The 10,010-nt window shown below is 38.3% G+C and overlaps 1 protein-coding gene across 1 annotated transcript in view; it reads right to left on the reverse strand.

Annotated features, from left to right (window-relative positions):
- Positions 1–9,105, reverse strand: part of LOC135103481 (major facilitator superfamily domain-containing protein 6-B-like) — a 16,114-nt gene extending 7,009 nt beyond the window's left edge. Inside the window, exon 1 of the mRNA XM_064009819.1 lies at positions 9,088–9,105. The gene's annotated coding sequence lies outside the window, so the exon portion shown is untranslated. The remainder of the gene's footprint in view (positions 1–9,087) is intronic.
- Positions 9,106–10,010: the final 905 nt, after the last annotated feature.

Genomic DNA, 10,010 nt, shown 5'->3' on the forward strand with positions numbered 1-10,010 from the left:
GGGGTGAAGAGGGAGAGGAAAGCAGTGGGGACTGATTGACAGGAGCACGGGTACCTGCAGGACATTCGAGACGGTAGTGGGTTGAGGCTGACAAGGAAAGGCTGAGGTGCGAAGATCACGTGAAGGGTCAAGAAGTAAAGACAACTGTATCCGCTCCTGCACAAGACAGAAGACTTAACTCTTTTCATTTAGTCATTAATTTACTGTTAAACATTTTTTTCTATAGTCCATTTTCTTTTATCTTTCCATTTACTTCCCTTGCATACAAATGTCTGAATTTTTTTCTTATTACAAATATTGATATATCAGGACCTTGGCTGAAAACAGACTATCATTATTATTATTATTATTATTATTATTATTATTATTATTATTATGACCGTCATTATTATTATGCAAATTGTCTAGAAGTGAAGAAAAACTAATGTATAATAAATAGTCATCTCTCTTAATTTTTCCTTCGTAAAAAATCTACCAGGACTTTTTTATTCGGCACAACTCTCTATCCGATAGTGTGATTTATTTGTAAAAAAATAATAATCATAAAAATAAATTAGTAAAATAAATTAATAAACAAAAAATACGAACAATTCTTCATTTTCCTCAATACAAAATACCTTGAGATAAAATGACGAGAATACAAATATACATTTAGCCACACATTTACCTCCATTTGTGTTTAATTTCAGTCACTTCACTGAACGTCTCCCTTTGTGTCTTACAACACAAGGGGGCAGTCACAGCCTGCCCTCTAAAGACAACTCTCTTTCTCCACACAAAACTACAAGCACCTAATAACACTCACACCCTTCACTCAAAAATTTTAAAATCATCATGGCGACTCCTACACCAGCCTCGGAGTCCCCATCTGGGGAGGGAACCATAAATGTCCCCAGGTCGGACTGCCTTTCTGTCGACGACCCTAAGTGTATTGACACCCCCCTCAACTTTTTCTTCATTAACTTCTGCAACATTCGCGATCTAAGATCTAATTTTCAATCTGTAGAACACCACCTCTCCTCTTCTAAACCTCATCTTCTTTTCCTCACTGAAACTCAGGTGTCTGAGGCAACTGACAGCAGCCCCTTTTAAGTTCCCTCCTACTTTCTCTATCCTCATTTTCGATCCAAAGCTGGATGCTGCGTTTGTGTGCACAGTGACTTAACCTGCTCTCGTGCCCACGCTCTTGAATCTTCCGAGTTTTCCACCATGTGGCTACGACTACAGAGTCACTCTCAAACTAAATTTATCTGTGCTGTATACCTCTCACCTAACTCCTCTGACTATAAGAAATTCTTTGACTACTTAACTTCCAAAGTGGAGCACATTCTGACCCTCTTCCCTCTTCCAGAGATCTCCATTCTTGGAGACTTCAATGTTCACCACCAGCTTTGGCTTTCCTCTCCCTTCACTGACCATCCTGGTGAACTAGCCTACAACTTTGCTATCCTCCACGACCTAGAGCAATTGGTGCAACACCCTACTCGTATTCCTGACCGTCTTGGAGATAAGCCCAACATTCTTGACCTTTTCCTGACCTCTAATCCTGCTTATGCTGTCACCCTCTCTTCTCCGTTGGGTTCCTCCGATCACAATCTCATATCTGTATCTTGTCCTATCGCTCCAATCCCTCCTCAGGATCCCCCTAAGCGAAGGTGCCTCTGGCGTTTTGCCTCTGCTAGTTTGGGGGACCTGAGGAGGTATTTTGCTGATTTTCCTTGAATGACTACTGCTTCCGTGTCAGAGACCCGTCTTTGTGTGCTGAGCGCATAACAGAGGTGATAGTGTCTGGCATGGAGGTGTACATTCTTCACTCATTTTCTCGTCCTAAACCTTCTAAACCTTGGTTTAACACAGCTTATTCTCGTGCTATACATGATAGAGAGGTGGCCCACAAAAGGTACTTAAGCCTTCCATCACCAGAATCTCATGCACTTTATATTTCTGCCCGGAACCATGCCAAGTCTGTTCTCCAACTAGCCAAAAACTCCTTCTTTAACAGAAAGTGTCAAAATTTTCAAGATCTAACTCCCCTCGTGACTTCTGGCATCTAGCTAAAAATATCTCCAATAACTTTGCTTCTTCTTTCCCTCTTCTGTTTCTACCGGATGGCACCACTGCTATCACATCTATTTCTAAAGCTGAACTCTTCGCTCACACCTTTGCTAAAAATTCTACCTTGGACGATTCTGGGCTTGTTCCTCCCTCTCCTCTACCCTCTGACTACTTCATGCCACCTATTAAAATTCTTCGCAATGATGTTTTCCATGCCCTCGCTGTCCTAAACCCTCGGAAGGCTTATGGACCTGATGGGGTCCCTCTATTGTTCTCCGAAACAGTGCCTCCGTGCTTGCACCTTGCCTAGTCAAACTCTTTCAGCTCTGTCTGTCAACATCTATCTTTCCTTCTTGCTGGAAGTTTGCCTACATTCAACCTGTTCCTAAAAAGGGTGACCGTTCTAATTTAATTTCCTGCCTATCTAAAGTTTTTAAATCTATCCTCAACAGGAAGATTCTTAAACATCTATCACTTCACAACCTTCTATCTGATCGCCAGTATGGGTTCTGTCAAGGTCGCTCTACTGGTGATCTTCTGGCTTTCCTTACTGAGTCTTGGTCATCCTCTTTTAGAGATTTTGGTGAAACTTTTGCTGTTGCCTTGGACATATCAAAAGCTTTTGATAGAGTCTGGCACAAAGCTTTGATTTCCAAACTACCCTCCTACGGCTTCTATCCTTCTCTCTGTAACTTCATCTCAAGTTTCCTTTCTGACCGTTCTATTGCTACTGTGGTAGACGGTCATTATTCTTCTCTTAAATCTATTAACAACCTCAGGGTTCTGTCCTGTCACCCACTCTCTTCTTATTATTCATTAATGATCTTCTAAACCAAACTTCTTGTCCTATCCACTCCTAAGCTGATGATACCACCCTGCATTTTTCCACGTCTTTTCATAGACGTCCAACCCTTCAGGAGGTAAACATTTCACGCAGGGAAGCCACAGAACGCTTGACTTTTGATCTTTCTAAAATTTTTTATTGGGGCAGAGCAAACTTGGTAATCAAAAGCTTTTCGTCTCATCAACTCCTCTCCTCTAACAGACTGTCTTCCGTCTCTCTCTCACCGCCGCAATGTTGCATCTCTAGCTGTCTTCTACCGTTATTTTCATGCTAACTGCTCTTCTGATCTTGCTAACTGCATGCCTCCACTCCTCCCGCGGCCTCGCTGCACAAGACTTTCTTCTTTCTCTCACCCCTATTCTGTCCACCTCTCTAACGCAAGAGTTAACCAGTATTCTCAATCATTCATCCCTTTCTCTGGTAAACTCTGGAACTCCCTGCCTGCTTCTGTATTTCCACCTTCCTATGACTTTAATTCCTTGAAGAGGGAGGTTTCAAGACACTTATTCATCAATTTTTGACCACTGCTTTGACCCTTTTATGGGACTGGCATTTCAGTGGGCATTCTTTTTATTAGATTTTTGTTGCCCTTGGCCAGTGTCCTTCCTACAAAAAAAAAAAAAAAAAAAAATTAAGGTTCACTTGATACATTTTTAATACAGTGTCCTTCCTGGCAGCTAAGCCATGTGGAAGAGCACAAACTCATATGAAGGAGGAAGGCAGCTCGGCAACCTAAGAATCAGAGCGGTCTATCTCTCTTCAGGTCACTGGGTGAACTCGCCGACACGCCCACCTCCAGTGTTACTACGTTAATTATAATAGTTTTATGTGTTATTACTAATCATCACCCGAGTACTGCTTACTGGCAAGACTTTATCCCACAGTGATTGTAACATCTTTGGCTGTGTCCGGACCGCATCCTGCTTCCAGCCCCGGAAGTACAACGCTAATGTTAAGTTGCACAACGCAGTGATGTCATATTCTACAAAATCTTTCCGTCAAAAAGTCAGTAACTGGGAACTGGCGCCACCTGCCACGTCTAAAGTTCTTGATGTTTGTAAAACTCTTAAATGTAAAGCAGTTCACTAGTCCACGCCTTCATTCTCATTCCACTTACAGACATTAAGTTTTTGTGCCAACACGGTTAATCTAATCTCCGGTTTACTTTTCTGAATCCTTGCCATCGCTACCACTATTGTTCAGCATTTGGATCTTTTCGTTGGTCACCAAACAACACGAACGACAACGATTTCATGATGGGCGGCGTGGGGTGGTGAGGTCTGTGTATGTGTTGTATGCATGTACGTTTATTTGTCTATAATTATATGCACGCATGATACTCTCTTATATTACAAAAATCTATTAACTCATTCTTAATTTCTTCTCTCCTTCGTTTATTCCTATCTTTCACGTGTAACTTCTAGAGAGAGAGAGAGAGAGAGAGAGAGAGAGAGAGAGAGAGAGAGAGAGAGAGCCTTTCATAAGTTCTATTTTTAGACTAGTGATAAGGGCGACCAGCACTAATAATCTGGCCGGCTCGCCTCTACACAAGTTCCAAAGGCATAAAATGTTTCAGGTTTGAAGCAGATTGTGATTGTTCTTTGACCCTCGACAAGGAGGCGCGATAGTGGTCGACACGCTGTGTCCATAAACACGTCGTAACGCAGCCATGGCGAGGGACGATAACAAACCTGCTGCAGCGAAGCCAGAAAAGAAGCACGTATTCCTTTAATCAGTGGTTTCCAACCTGTGGGGCGCGCCCCCCTAAGGGAGCACGAAGGGCTGCCAGGGGGGGCTTAAGCACTTCATAAAGTAGAAAAATTACTTAGTAGATGATTATATATTAACATTATTGATTTTGATGGAATACATAATTGGTTAAGACGTAAAGGTAAGTTTATACATTCAGTCATACATACATAATTATGTATTGTATAATTTTGTTATCTCTGACTTGTGCCGACTATGACAGTAAATAGCAGTATTTAAACCAGAGTGGAGGGGGCGCAGGGAACTTGTCATTTAATGAAGGGGGGCGAGAATTCGAAAAGGTTGGAAACCACTGCCTTAAAGTGAGGGCGTTCTGAGGGCCCGACGACGCTAAAGAAGATACATGCGTGGACCGTATTCTGAAACACTTCTAGGCCGCACCTCCACTATTTCAAAAGGCTCTGCTTGAAGTCACCCGGGCTTTTAAGGGTGTTTTTACTATTCTAGTGACAGCTTAACACGATTTCTGCATTGTTAACAGAAGAAACAGTCTTAAGAACCAGGTTAATCATCTCTGTGGCCTCCGATAATAGTTGTGGTGAGGGAGCAAAGCATTTCTGAATGCGGGCCTACAGGCATTTCGAGATGTTTGTACATACGTATTCTTGCGGGGAAGCAATGATCAAAATAATGTCAAAATCTACGATTAAAGAATGAATTAATGTATTTCTTATCTCGCATGATTTACTTACTTAAGTGAAAAAAATGTGAGTTTCGGAGCTGCATTTTATGTCAATGGAACTTGTACTACTAATGTTATAACCACTACTGTTACTACTACTACTACTACTACTACTACAACTACTACTACTACTACTGCTACTACAACTACTACTTACTTCTACGACTATCACTACAACCACTACTGCTGTTACTACGCTCTCCTCCACACTACATAATTATGAAGAAATGATGGGAATATCACCATTGTATTTATGCATAATCAGGCTGTGTACTTTCTGTAAACCCGTGGTGCCTACTGCTATATGTACTATATTCATACATTTTTCTTATAATTACATTATGTTTATTATAGTTTTGTAGTTATTTTCTCTGCATAGTTATCAAATTTCTTCTATAACTTATGGAGAATTTATGTAAATCACTTTATGATGATCTGAACCAAAATAATGATGCATTCAACACTTAACTTTGAGTTAAATATCATTGAAAACATTTCTGGCCAACATGATGTTAATTACCTATCCAAGTATTACAACTTTGAAGAATACAGTTCTGCTACAGAACCAATAGGAAACAACTACATCAATATTATACACATTAATATTAGATCTCAATACAAAAAATTTTGTTTACCAAATTTTTTTCTAAATTGTCTACCTAAATTACCAGATGTAATTACTGTCACTGAAACATGGTTGCAGGAATCCTCTAAGTATTTTTACTCATTAGATGGCTATACCTCAATTCATTTGATTAGAACAAAGAACATGGAGGAATTAGCATCTTTACAAGAAATGAGATAAAGGTTGATGTCCTACACCATTTTCATTATATTGATGATGTTATTGAAATTTGTTCAGGTAAACTAAATATAGAAAATACAAATTATGTAATATCAGTCATATGTAGCCCCCGTAGCAAACATACTGCCATAAATTAGTTCACCAGTATTTTAAATGAAATACTAACTGATGAAATTTTCAGATGTAACAAATCAATTCTTGTAGGTGACTTTAACATTAACCTTCTTGAATACTCTACTCTAATATATTTCTAAATACATTGCAAATCCTTAACTATTTTCCTCACATATCCCAACCAACAAGATTTCCTTATGGTCCCGACCTCAGCCAACCTTTACTGTTAGACCATACATGGGCAAATTTTACACAATTCTCCTTTTCTGGCATCATCCATTGCTGCATGACAGATCACCTCCCATATTCATTAATATTAACCAACAAGCAGCTCCTAACCTTAAACATAAGATAATCTTTAGAAACTTTAATCCCTTAAATCTAAATCCTTTTGCCACTGAGCTACAACAGAAAAATTGGCAAGAAATTCTTTGTTTACCTAACACAAATAATAACTTTAACCTCTTCATTAACATTCTTTTTGCTCTCCATAACAAATGCTTTCCAATAAAAAAGAAATATGTAACTACTAAAAAATTTCACAACCTTTGGCTCACAAAAGAAATACTTAACTCAGTCAAACATAAGACTATGCCATTTAAGATGTATAAATTAGGGATAATCTCACACAACATTTTTAAACAATATAGAAACAACTTAACACAAGTAATTCAATTTGCTAAGACTAATAATAATTTTTAGAAATAATACAAAGAAAATTTGGCAAACAATCAATAAGCTCAAAGGTTATGCCTACAACAAAAATAGTATTAAGACCCTGCACTACAAAAATTCCATATTAAATGACTCATCTGAAATTTCAGAAGCATTTAGTAACTATTTTTCCAGCATTGCACCAGAACTTGACAGCAAATTACCCCAATCTAACAACAATTCAAAAGACTACCTAAAAGGCAACTACCCTAACTCCATGGTCCTTCCTATTCTGTCCACCCATGAAACAAAAGCAGTAATCAAGTCACTAAGTAACAAAAACAGTGGTGTACAAGAAATAGTAGTTTCTGTTATTAAAAGAAATTCTGATCTATTATCTCTTCCTTTGACTATTCTTTTTAATCAGTCTGTTGAAACTGCAACTTTTCCTGCAATGTTGAAGATTGCTAGAATTACTCCCATTCATAAATCTGGCCCTGATAATGATCCAAAAAACTACAGACCAATTTCCCAGCTATCAGTATTCTCCAAAATATTAGAAACATTAATGAAGACTCAACTAATGCAATGCTTAGAAACCCGGAATATTCTCAACATTGCTCAGTTGGTTTCAGATGCAATCACAACACTATTCAAGCATTGAATATCTCTACAGATGTTTATACTGCTAATGATAATAAACTTTCTTTTCTATCTATTTTCATCGATTTTGCTAAAGCTTTTGACACTGTCAACCAAAAAATTTTTTTCTGGTTAAAAATGCATCACTATGGAATCTGTGGATGAATACTCTCTTGGTTTGAAGACTACTTAATTAATAGACATCAGTATACTGTTATAAATGGTGAAAAGTCATGCAATACCCCAATCATTCTTGGTGTTCCTCAGAGCAGTGTCCTGGGTCCAGTGATATTTTTAATCGCATTAATGACATCACAGAGATATTTTCTGAATCCAAAACAATTCAATTCACTGATGACATGACAATGTACCTAACTGGCCCATAACCAGCAGCTTGTCCTTAATGCCAACAATGAGCTTGAAAAACTTTACTAATAGTGCCTATGTAATAGACACGATCAATACCAACAAAACTCATTTCATATTATTTACAACTAAAAATATGATAAATCTTCCATAACTTAAACTAAATGATAATGTAATATCCAAAACAAATCAAATAAAGTTTCTTGGTGTTACCAGTGATGAATCTTTAACTTTCAAGTACCACATAACTAACCTCACATTAAAAATCTCGAGACTCATTGCCTTACTTTTTCAAATTAAAGACTTCATGCTGCTAGATGTACTTAAATGTATCTATTATGCTCACGTTTACCCTCTGCTCACTTACTGTAACCCCTATATGGTGCACAACTTATTCTATTTATTTAATTCTTTTAAAACTGCAACTTGAAAAAATTGTTAGGATAATAACTAAAAGTGGCTACTTAGAGGATACTCCAGCAACTCTTCATGCAAACCAAAATATTAAAGTTAGATGATCTAATAAAATTTACTATTGCCACCTTCATGTATAAAAACAAGGTTGATCTTCACAGCTTTCTTCCAACCCATAGCTATAACACCAGCCATTGTCATAACTTGAGCCTTCCCATTCATCGCCTCGCAAAATTTCAACACTCAATGACTTACTTAGGTCCTTACTTAGGTCCTTCCCATATACAAGATTCACTCTCCCTGAGTATATTAAAAAAAAAAAAAAAATGAAAAGACATATTTTAACCAATTACTAACTAATCCTTTCTCCCATCTTAATATATCACCCCTGTAATTCTGATGCAATCTAAATTTAATGAATGAAACTGTATTGTAATCTTAGAACTGTATTTTTGTTACTCCTACTGAGTATACTATAAATCTCTTGTCTCACACTTGTTAAACTTACTAACTTATATTGGTTCATCATGTATACTATATTATAAAAATTGTACTATCTCCTTTTACTCTTAGGTATACTATCTTTTGCCGCCACAATGCGACAAGTGGATAGGAACTAGACCCGTTTCGTTGACTCGTTAGTTTATTCAGTTACGGTCAAACCTAACAAGAGCGATTTCGGGATCTTAAGTACATATATTGGTCAATATACATATCATAAGTATAGCAACAATTACATACCTTATGGTTCACACCGTATATAGTGTCTCAACATCGAAGCCTATAGAACAATGTTGTGTCTTCATCTTACGTATTCGGGGTCTGTTGAACAATCCTGGGTACTTTGCCGTCCGTTTTCCACACCGCTCTACCAGTGACGAGAGTACACGTCATCTCACAACAGCAGGCTTCCCTCTGCCTCTCGGCCTAACCAGAGGGATAAAGCGCCCCTCAACTCTGCCAGATCATTGGGACAGAGATCAACCTCGAAGGCCCCTTGAGTCAGCAAAATTATTCATCTCCCCTATGCCTGAGCTGTGGTGAAAATTGAAGATGAAAAAAGTGACTGGGTTAAAATAGAGAGAGAAGTGAGACAGGGCTGTCTGTTGTCACCGGACTTGTTCTCACTTTACTCGCTGGCCGTCATGGATGAAATGGCAGATTTGGAAGGTATTAAAGTGGGAGGAATGAATGTAAATAACATAAGATAAGCGGATGATACGGTATTAATTGAGGACACGGAAGAAAAGTTAAAGACTGGTGGATCGACTGGATGAGGAATGTAGGGGAGTTGGATTGAAGATTAACATCGGTAAAACAGAAGTGATGGGAGTGACCAAGAGAAAGGAACAATTGAGGATGAATGTGAATGTAGATGGACAGGCAGTGAAGCAAGTTAGATCATTCAGATACTTGGGAAGTTTGGTGGACGAAGATGGTAGTGATGCGGAAATAAGATCAAGAATTGGAATGGGGAAAGCTAATTTTGGACAAATGAGAAGGATACTGACAAACAGGAATTTGAGCACTGGGATCCGACTAAGAATTCTGAAGACTTACATATAGTCAGTTATGTTATATGGTTGTGAAACCTGGACTGTTAGTAAGGAAATGAAGAAGAGACTGGAGGCGGCGGAGATGTGGTTCATCAGAAGAATTATGAG

This window comes from Scylla paramamosain, chromosome 9 (genome assembly GCF_035594125.1).
Source record: "Scylla paramamosain isolate STU-SP2022 chromosome 9, ASM3559412v1, whole genome shotgun sequence".
Classification (NCBI taxonomy): Eukaryota; Metazoa; Arthropoda; class Malacostraca; order Decapoda; family Portunidae; genus Scylla; species Scylla paramamosain.